The sequence below is a fragment of the Dendrobium catenatum genome, unplaced genomic scaffold (assembly GCF_001605985.2).
Source record: "Dendrobium catenatum unplaced genomic scaffold, ASM160598v2 fragScaff_scaffold_203, whole genome shotgun sequence".
Taxonomy (NCBI): domain Eukaryota; kingdom Viridiplantae; phylum Streptophyta; class Magnoliopsida; order Asparagales; family Orchidaceae; genus Dendrobium; species Dendrobium catenatum.
This window is the reverse complement of record NW_021318665.1, coordinates 252,482-261,176: the sequence shown is the minus strand read 5'-3', so window position 1 is coordinate 261,176 and position 8,695 is coordinate 252,482. Positions and strand designations below refer to the sequence as shown.

General features: G+C 32.7%; 6 non-coding genes across 6 annotated transcripts; all 6 read left to right on the top strand.

Annotated features, from left to right (window-relative positions):
* The first annotated feature begins 410 nt into the window (after positions 1-410).
* On the top strand, positions 411-511 carry LOC114579164. Its single transcript, XR_003700039.1, has one exon. It is a non-coding gene; the product is annotated as a small nucleolar RNA Z103 (small nucleolar RNA).
* Positions 512-753: 242 nt separating this feature from the next.
* LOC114579165 lies at positions 754-856 on the top strand. Its single transcript, XR_003700040.1, has one exon. It is a non-coding gene; the product is annotated as a small nucleolar RNA Z103 (small nucleolar RNA).
* Positions 857-2,902: 2,046 nt separating this feature from the next.
* On the top strand, positions 2,903-3,003 carry LOC114579162. The gene has a single exon (XR_003700037.1). It is a non-coding gene; the product is annotated as a small nucleolar RNA Z103 (small nucleolar RNA).
* Positions 3,004-3,242: 239 nt separating this feature from the next.
* Positions 3,243-3,342, top strand: LOC114579163. Its single transcript, XR_003700038.1, has one exon. It is a non-coding gene; the product is annotated as a small nucleolar RNA Z103 (small nucleolar RNA).
* A 2,076-nt stretch (positions 3,343-5,418) lies between these two features.
* On the top strand, positions 5,419-5,519 carry LOC114579166. The gene has a single exon (XR_003700041.1). It is a non-coding gene; the product is annotated as a small nucleolar RNA Z103 (small nucleolar RNA).
* Positions 5,520-5,751: 232 nt separating this feature from the next.
* LOC114579167 lies at positions 5,752-5,854 on the top strand. Its single transcript, XR_003700042.1, has one exon. It is a non-coding gene; the product is annotated as a small nucleolar RNA Z103 (small nucleolar RNA).
* Positions 5,855-8,695: the final 2,841 nt, after the last annotated feature.

The window sequence follows — 8,695 nt, the reverse complement described above, 5'->3', positions numbered from 1 at the left end:
CAAACATGTTATTTATTTGTAGCATTTTATACCAATTATTGTCTATAATATTCATGCACACATGTGTTATTTTTCTCTTGTAGTATGGTTATGGTTTTATTTTTCTCTTTCTTGTTGAAAGTCACTGCGTCGAACTGATTACTGGCAGGCTTATCTATCTTGTAGCCGTTGAGTATGAATTGACGCCACACTCATCTTTAAAGCCATCCTCTGCTACAATAAGAGCTAGTTTCTCTTTTTTTTTGTTTGCAGATTTGGATAAATTATTGTTTCTTGTACTCATCTTTTTTTTAATATGTCTGATTTTTCCGTATTAATCACTTCTAACATATCTTTCTTTATTTTTTGTCATTTTGGTTTTATATTAGCTTGAATTTATGCTTCTGTTTTTCCTACAGTATGAAATTGGGTGTGAAATGATGATACTTTCCCCACATGATCGACAATGATTATACCGTGCGCATTTCATGTATTTCTCTTCGGAGAAATCAAGCCAGTGGTTCTGATCACCCCTCTTTCTAACCCTAATTTTTTTTTTTTCATTTCCATCCATTGATATTTTTTATTGAAATTGTGGTAGATGCTGATATGTTGTTGCCAATTCAACCAGAATATTTCATTATTTTTTGTGCAAATATATTACATATACAAATCCTTTATCTCTAACTTAATGCACATAAATTCAAAAGGTTTTATTTCTGTTCTTGACTTCCATAATTTCATTTTTATGTCTTGTATTATTCAAATTTCCTTGTGGATATGATGATCCTTTCCCCACATGATCTACTAAGATTATAAAGTGCGAATTTCTTACATTTTCTCTTTCGGGAAAATCAAGCCTGAGATTCTGATCCACCTTAGTTATTCAATGAATTGCTTTCTCGAGTCTTTAGTCTTATTATTGAAATGTGTTATCAGTTTGAATTTGTGAACATGTTAGCCCAGTTGAATCTTTTGGTTTTGTTGATGAAATTTTTGAATGAAGGATGTTCGTGAAATTGTTGAATGAAGGATGTTCATAGCTTAATTTTCGTGATCTTAAGTAGCCTAAAGGCATATTTATTGAGACATTGAGATGTTTAGTAATTTTTTTTAAATGGGGAAAGACATTCATAACATTTAAGGCATGATTTATATTTAGAATGTTGTAAATATAAACCTAAATTATGCTTTTTTATATTTTTATTTATGTTCAATTAGTAATTTCTCTAATAAGTTGATTGTACTAAATGGTTTGATGTATTTATAATTCATTAAATTATTGTACTAACAGATTGATTCCAAAGTGTTTATTTAGTCCCATCTCTTATCGCTCACTAACCACATATGAAGAGATTTAGCTAAGATCCTAAAATCTTTAAAAAAATCATTTGTAGTCCTTTCTATGACACAAAATCATGTACCCTCTAATATCCTGTAGATTTGATACATAATACAATTATACCTTGGTTATTTGAAATGGTAATTTAAAATTTGCGAGCTTTTGATTTGGGATCCTCAAACATGCTATTATTTGTAGCTTTTGATAGCAATTATTATCTATAATATTCATGCATCCATGTGTGTTATTTTGTTTTTTTTTCTCCTTGGTTGGATGGGTTAGCTTTATGTTGGTTGTTTTTTTGGATCAGCTATTTTGGCTGGTGGCTTTTTGTTTTACCTCAGGTTGTATTGGGTGTTGGTTTTGTTGTCTCTTTTCTTCTTTGGCTAGTTAGATTTCTCTAAAATTTTGGTTCCTTGTTTGCTGCTGTTTTTTAAGGCAAGTTGTAGTGAATCCTTTTTGATGTGAGGTTTGTTGATTGATGCATACTTAGATGGGTGTTGGTCTTGAGAAATTATTCTATGCCGAGTCTGGATGGGAGGAACCGTTCGGAATTTGAGTGTACACATTGTGTACAATTTGTACATAGTGCGTACACTCACCGTCCGGACAGTTCTTTCCATCCGTACTAATTTCTCGTTGGTCTTGGATTGTTTCTTACAAGCTGTGGAGATTGGAGCTTGGAATCTTAAAGGCTTATGATTATTAATGCTGTCTCTTTAAAGTCTAGTTAGATGTTCAAATGGGATGTTTGTTTAGCCTATGGATCCTTGTTTAATCTTGTCTTCCTAGAAAATTTGTTGTCTTTCTACTTCTTGATTAGTGATGTTTTTTTGCTTTCAAGTTTGCTAGATTAAATTTTATTTTTTTTATCAACAATTGTAAGTTTTTATTATTTTTTTTATATTGGTTGTAATCTTTTCATCATTTTAATGAAAATTATGGATGATTGTCCCTAATTTTTCTTTAAAAAATAAAAATAAAAAAGAATTGTGCTCGAAATACCATTCGGTTGGAGCACCTGCTGGATTGCAGGTGGGATTGCAGGTGTTTAGATTCCCTTTGATATGCCTAACAGGGGCCTGGATTGTGGATTTACAGCCGTCGATGTGCTTGCAATTTGCGAAGTAAAGTTAGGATTTCTCTCCAATCCAGCATCGATCCCGCATCGCTCCTTGTAAGTAATATATTATTTCTGGCCTTCCTCTTTGTGCTACTTCCTATGCTGAGGTAATCTTCCTTAGCTCTTGTAGTATGGTTAGGGTTTCATTTTTTTCTCTTTCTTGTTGAAATTCACTGCGTCGAACTGATTACTAGCGGGCTTATCTATCTTGTAGCCGTTGAGTATGAATCGGCGCCACACTGATCTTTAAAGCCATCCTCTGCTATAATAAGAGCTAGTTTCTCTTTTCTTGTTTGCAGATTTGGATAAATTATTATTTCTTGTACTCATCTTTTTTTTTTAATATCCTTCTAATTTTTTCATATTAATCACTTCTAACAGATCTTTCTTTTTTTGTCATTTTGGTTTTATATTAGCTTGGATTCATGTTTCTGATATTTCTACAGTATGAAATTGGGTGTGAAATGATGATCCTTTCCCCACATGATCGACAATGATTATACTGTGCGCATTCAATGTATTTCTCTTCGGAGAAATCAAGCCAGTGGTTCTGATCACCCCTCTTTCTAACCCTAACTTTTTTTCATTTCCATCCATTGATATTTTTTAATGAAATTGTATTAGTGCTGATATGTTGTCGCCAATGCAACTAGAAATATTTCATTATTTCTAAGCAAATATATTTCATAAACAAATCCTTTTTCTCCAACTTAATGCACATAGATTCAAAAGTTTTTATTTCTGTTCTTGATTTCTATAATTTCATTTTTATGTCTTGCATAATTCAAATTTCTTTGCGTGGATATGATGATCCTTTCCCCACATGATCGACTAAGATTATAAGCAAATTTTTTACATTTTCCCTTTTGGGAAAATCAAGCTAGAGATTCTGATCCACCTTTTTTATTCAATGAATTGCTTTCTCAAGTCTTTAAGTTTATTATTGAAACTTTTTATCAATTTGAATTTGTGAACATTTTAACCTAGTTGAATCTTTTGGTTTTGTTGATGAAATTGTTGAATGAAGGATGTTTATAGCTTAATTTTTGTGATCTTAAGTAGCCTAAAGGCATTTTTGTTTAGACAACAAGATGATTAGAAATTTTTTTAAATGTGGAAAGACATACATAACATTTAAGGCATGATTTATATTCAGAATTTTGTAGATATAAACCTAAATTTTACTTTTTTATATATTTGTTTATGTTCAATTACTGATTTTTTAATTAAATTTAGAATTTGGTGATAAACAAGTAAACAAAAAATATTTAGAGGATAGATATAAATAGACAAGAATTTTGTAGGAGTTATGCAAATCTGCTTTTATTTTTAAATTGTTGTTTGGCCTAAGGAGCAATTTTTGTTTATTTTATTTGTCGGAATTTTTGAAAAAAGAGTGAATGATACTAGTAAATTAGTTACGATAAAATTTAAAAAGGCTCTAATTTGTTAAAGATCTTGATAGAATCTGATTTTCTTTTAAAAGTGTCAAAATTTTCGGCAATCCATTTTTTCTCTCAGGTACGACTGTTATTCGTAAACTATTAATTGTTATTTGAAGCTATTCTTTCTTAATATGTGCTTAATTGTAAGATTGAGCTTTCGTCTTTTATCTTTAGTCATTTCTCTAATAAGTTGAATGTACTAAATGATTTGATGTATTCAGAATTCATTAAATTATTATACTAACGGATTGATAGAAAAGGGTTTATTTAGTCCCATCTATTGTTGCTCACTAGCCACATATCTAGAGATTAAGCTAAGATCCTAAAATCTTTTAAAAAATGCATTTGTAGTCTTTTATATGAAACAAAAGCATTTACCCTCTCATCTCCTATATATTTGATACATAATACAACTATACATTGGTTATTTGAAATGGTAATTTAAAACCTTAAAGCTTTTGATCTGAGATCCTCAAACATGCTATTTATTTGTAGCTTTTGATAGCAATTATTGCCTTAATATTAATGCATACAAGTGTGTTATTTTGTTTTTTTTTCTTCTCCTTTTGGTGGTGTTAGCTTTATGTTGGTTGTTTTTTGGATCAGGGTTTTTGGCTGGTGGCTTACCGTTTTTACCTCAGGTTGTATTGGTTGGATTTCTCTTGGATTTTAGTTCCTTGTTTGTTGTTATTTTTTTTAGGCAGGTTGTAGTTACTCCTTTTTGATGTGTGGTTTGTCAATTGATGCAAACTTAGATGGGTGTTGGTCTTGATAAAATATTCTAAGCGGAGTATGGATGGGAAGAATAGTTTGGATATGTGAGTTTACATTGTGTACAAACATTGTGGACACTCACAGTCTGGATGTTTCTTCTTTTCCGGACTCCCTGTCTGGGCTCTGCATAGAATAATTTCTCATTGGTCTTGGATTGTTTCTTACCAGCTTTGCGGAGATTGGAGCTTTTGGAATCTTGAAGGCTTATGATTATTAGTGCTGTTTTAAAGTCTAGTTAGATGTTCAAATGGGATGTTCGTTTAGCCAATGAATCCTTGTTTGATCTTATCTTCTTGGAAGATTTGTTGTATATCTAGATTCTTGATTAGAGATACTTTTTTGCTTTCACGTTTGCTGGATTATATTTTATTTTTTATTGGCAATTGTAAGTTTTTGTTATATTTGTAATCTTTTTTATCATTTTAATGAAAATTATGCATGATTGTCCTTAATTTTTCTTTTAAAAATAAAAATAATAAAGTTGCTCGAAATACCATTTGGTTGGAGCCACGTGCTGGACTAGGGTGTTTAGATTTCCTTTTATATTCCTAACACTCATCTTTAAAGCCATCCTCTCTTACAATAAGAGCTAGTTTCTCCTTGTTTGCATGTCTAGATAAATTCTTCTTTCCTGTACTCATAATTTTTTTATATATCCGTCCAATTTTTCCGTAGTAATCACTTCTAACATAATTTTTCCCGTTTTATTTTTGCTTGAATTTTTGTTTATGATTTTTCTACAGTATGAAATTGGGTGTAAAATGATGATCCTTTCCCCACATGATCGACAATGATTATACTGTGCGCATTCAATGTATTTCTCTTCCGAGAAATCAAGCCAGTGGTTCTGATCACCCCTCTTTCTAACCCTAACTTTTTTCATTTCCATTGATATTTTTTAATGAAATTATGGTAGCTGCTGACATGTTGTCTCCAATGCAACCAGAATATTTAATTATTTCTGAGCAAATATATTTCATAAACAAATCCTTTTTTCTAACTTAATGCACTTAAATTTAAAAGGTTTTATTTCTGTTCTTGACTTCTATTATTTCATTTTTATGTCTGTATAATTCAAATTTCCTTGCGTGGATATGATGATCCTTTCCCCACATGATCGACTAAGATTATGAATTGCGAATTTCTTACATTTTCTCTTTCGGGAAAATCAAGCCTGAGATTCTGATCCACCTTCTTAGTTATTCAATGAATTACTTTCTCGAGTCTTTTACCTTATTATTGAAAAGCTTTATCAGTTTGAATTTGTGAACATGTTAACCTAGTTGAATCTTTTGGTTTTGTTGATGAAATTGTTGAATGAAGGATGTTCATAGCTTAATTTTCGTGATCTTAAGTAGCCTAAAGGCATATTTGTTGAGACATTGAGATGTTTAGTAATTTTTTTAAATGGGGAAAGACATACATAACATTTAAGGCATGATTTATATTCAGAATTTTGTAGATATAAACCTAAATTATACTTTTTTATATATTTGCTTATCTTCAATTAGTGATTTTTCAATTAAATTTAGAATTTCGTGATAAATGAGTAAACAAAAAATATATAGAGCATAGATATAAATAGATAAGGATTTTGTAGGAGTTATGCAAATCAGCTTTTTCTCAATTGTTGTTTGACCTTAGGAGCAATCATTTTTTATTTTATTTGTCTGGACTTTATAAAAGGAGCAAATGATAATAGTAAATTAGGTACGATAAAATTTAAAAAGCCTCTAATTTGTTAATGATTTTGGTAGAGTCTGATTTTCTTTTAAAAACATCAAATTTTTTGGCAATTCCTTTTATTTGTTGTCTGAGGTACGACTGTTATTCGTAAACTAGTAATTATTATTTGAAGCTATTTTTTCTTAATTGTGTGCTTAATAGTAAGATTGAGCTTTCGTCTGAAATAGCTTTTTAACTATTTTTTGTGACGGTTCTTTTGTCTTTATCTCTTGTCATTTCTCTAATAAGTTGAATGCACTAAATGGTTTGATGTATTTAGAATTCATTAAATTATTGTACTAACGGATTGATTCCAAAGGGTTTATTTAGTCCCATCTCTTATCGCTCACTAACCACATATGAAGAGATCAAGCTAAGATGTCCTTTCTATGAAACAAAAACATGTACCCTTTTATATCCTATAGATTTGATACATGATACAACTATACATTGATTATTTGAAATGGTAATTTAAAACCCTCAAGCTTTTCATTTGAGATCCTCAAACATGCTATTTATTTGTAGCATTTGATCTCAATTATTATCTATAATATTCATGCATACATGTATGTTTTTTTGGCTGATGGCTTTCAGTTTTGCCTTAGGTTGTATTGAGTGTTGATTTTGTTGTCTCTTTTCTTCTTTGGCTAGTTAGGTTTCTCTAAAATTTTGGTTCCTTCTTTGCTGCTATTATTTTTAGGCAAGTTGTAGTGAATCCTTTTTGATGTGAGGTTTGTCGATTGATGCAGACTTAGATGGGTGTTGGTCTTGAGAAATTATTCTATGTGGAGTCCGGATGGGAAGAATCGTCTGGACTGTGAGGATTTACGGCAATGTGCTTGCAATTTGCAAATTGCAACTTGAACACAATTTCTCAAGATTGAGGATTTATGGCCGTCCGGACGTCAATCTAGAACATTTCGAAGAGGAACCCTAACTTTCCTCAATCTAGAACCCTAACTTTCCTTTGCAAATTGCAACTTATATAGTGTGTACACTCACAATCTCGAAGTTCTTCCCGTCCGGACTGCTCATAGTATAATTTCTCGTTGGTCTTGTTTTGTTTCTTACAGGCTTATGATTATTAGTGCAGTCTCTTTAAAGTATGGTTTGATGTTCAGATGGGATGTTCGTTTAGCCTATGGATCCTTGTTTGATCTTGTCTTCTTAGAAGATTTGTTGTATCTCTAGTTCTTGATTAGGGATGCTTTTTTGCTTTCAAGTTTGCTAGATTATATTTTATTTTTTTATCAACAATTGTAAGCAATGCTTTTAAAACCGGACCGGACCGGCCGGTTCAACCGGTTGAACTGCGAACCGGTCGGCCGGCCGGTTACGGTTCAAATGAAAACCTGTTTTGCAAAAAACCGGGATAAACCCGCTCGAACCGGCGGTTCGACCGCCGAACCGGTTCCGGTTTTTTATAACCGACCGAAAAGCTTAAACACGGAGAGAAAAAAAACCCTCATTTGCGTCGTCTGCTCGATTCTTCGGCTTCGAGCTTCAATAGAGGAAAAAAAAACCGCAATCGAAGCCTTCGACCTCTTCTTCCCCGTCGGCATGCAAAGCTAACAACGTCTCCGTTGAAACCCCTAAATACCAACTCGTCCATAAAGCCGCCGATTACGAGATCCGCACCTACGCTTCCTCAGTACTCGTCGAGGCCACCTACAACCTCGCCGTTCTCGATGGCCGCGATGCCGGCTTCATGATCCTAGCCAACTATATTGGCGTCGTCGGCGAGCCTCAAAACTCCCACCCCGAGAAAATCTTGACGGCTCCCGTCATCACCCACCCGGCGCAGAAGATAGCCATGACTGCGCCTGTCGTCACAAGCGGCAGAGGAGGACCGGCGCCAGTGACAATGCAATTCATGCTACCGGCTAATTAAGGTGAGAGGAAGCAAGGAGTTGTGAGATTCAGTGGCGTGGAGACAGAAGCAACGACTGCGGACAGAAGGGAGAGGTTGAGGAGAAGCTTGGAAAGGGATGGTTATAAAGTGGTTGGGGAGTATGTGCTTGCCAGGTATAATCCGCCATGGACTCTGCCTCCAAAGAAAGTTATCCTTAAGTTTTTTTTTTATTATTTTTTTGCCGTTGATAAATATATACCTAAAGTTTAGATTCAAAGTGCAGATCTTATCTTAAATTATATAGCTATGTTAGAAAAATCATGCTAGGCTACATCTAGGTATATATTCTTCAGTGAGATAATTTTAAAATTGTTTATAGTTTTGATTTTTGAGCAAGGGTTTTAATTTGTGTATATGATTTTATTATAATATTTAAATATAATAAATATTTATTA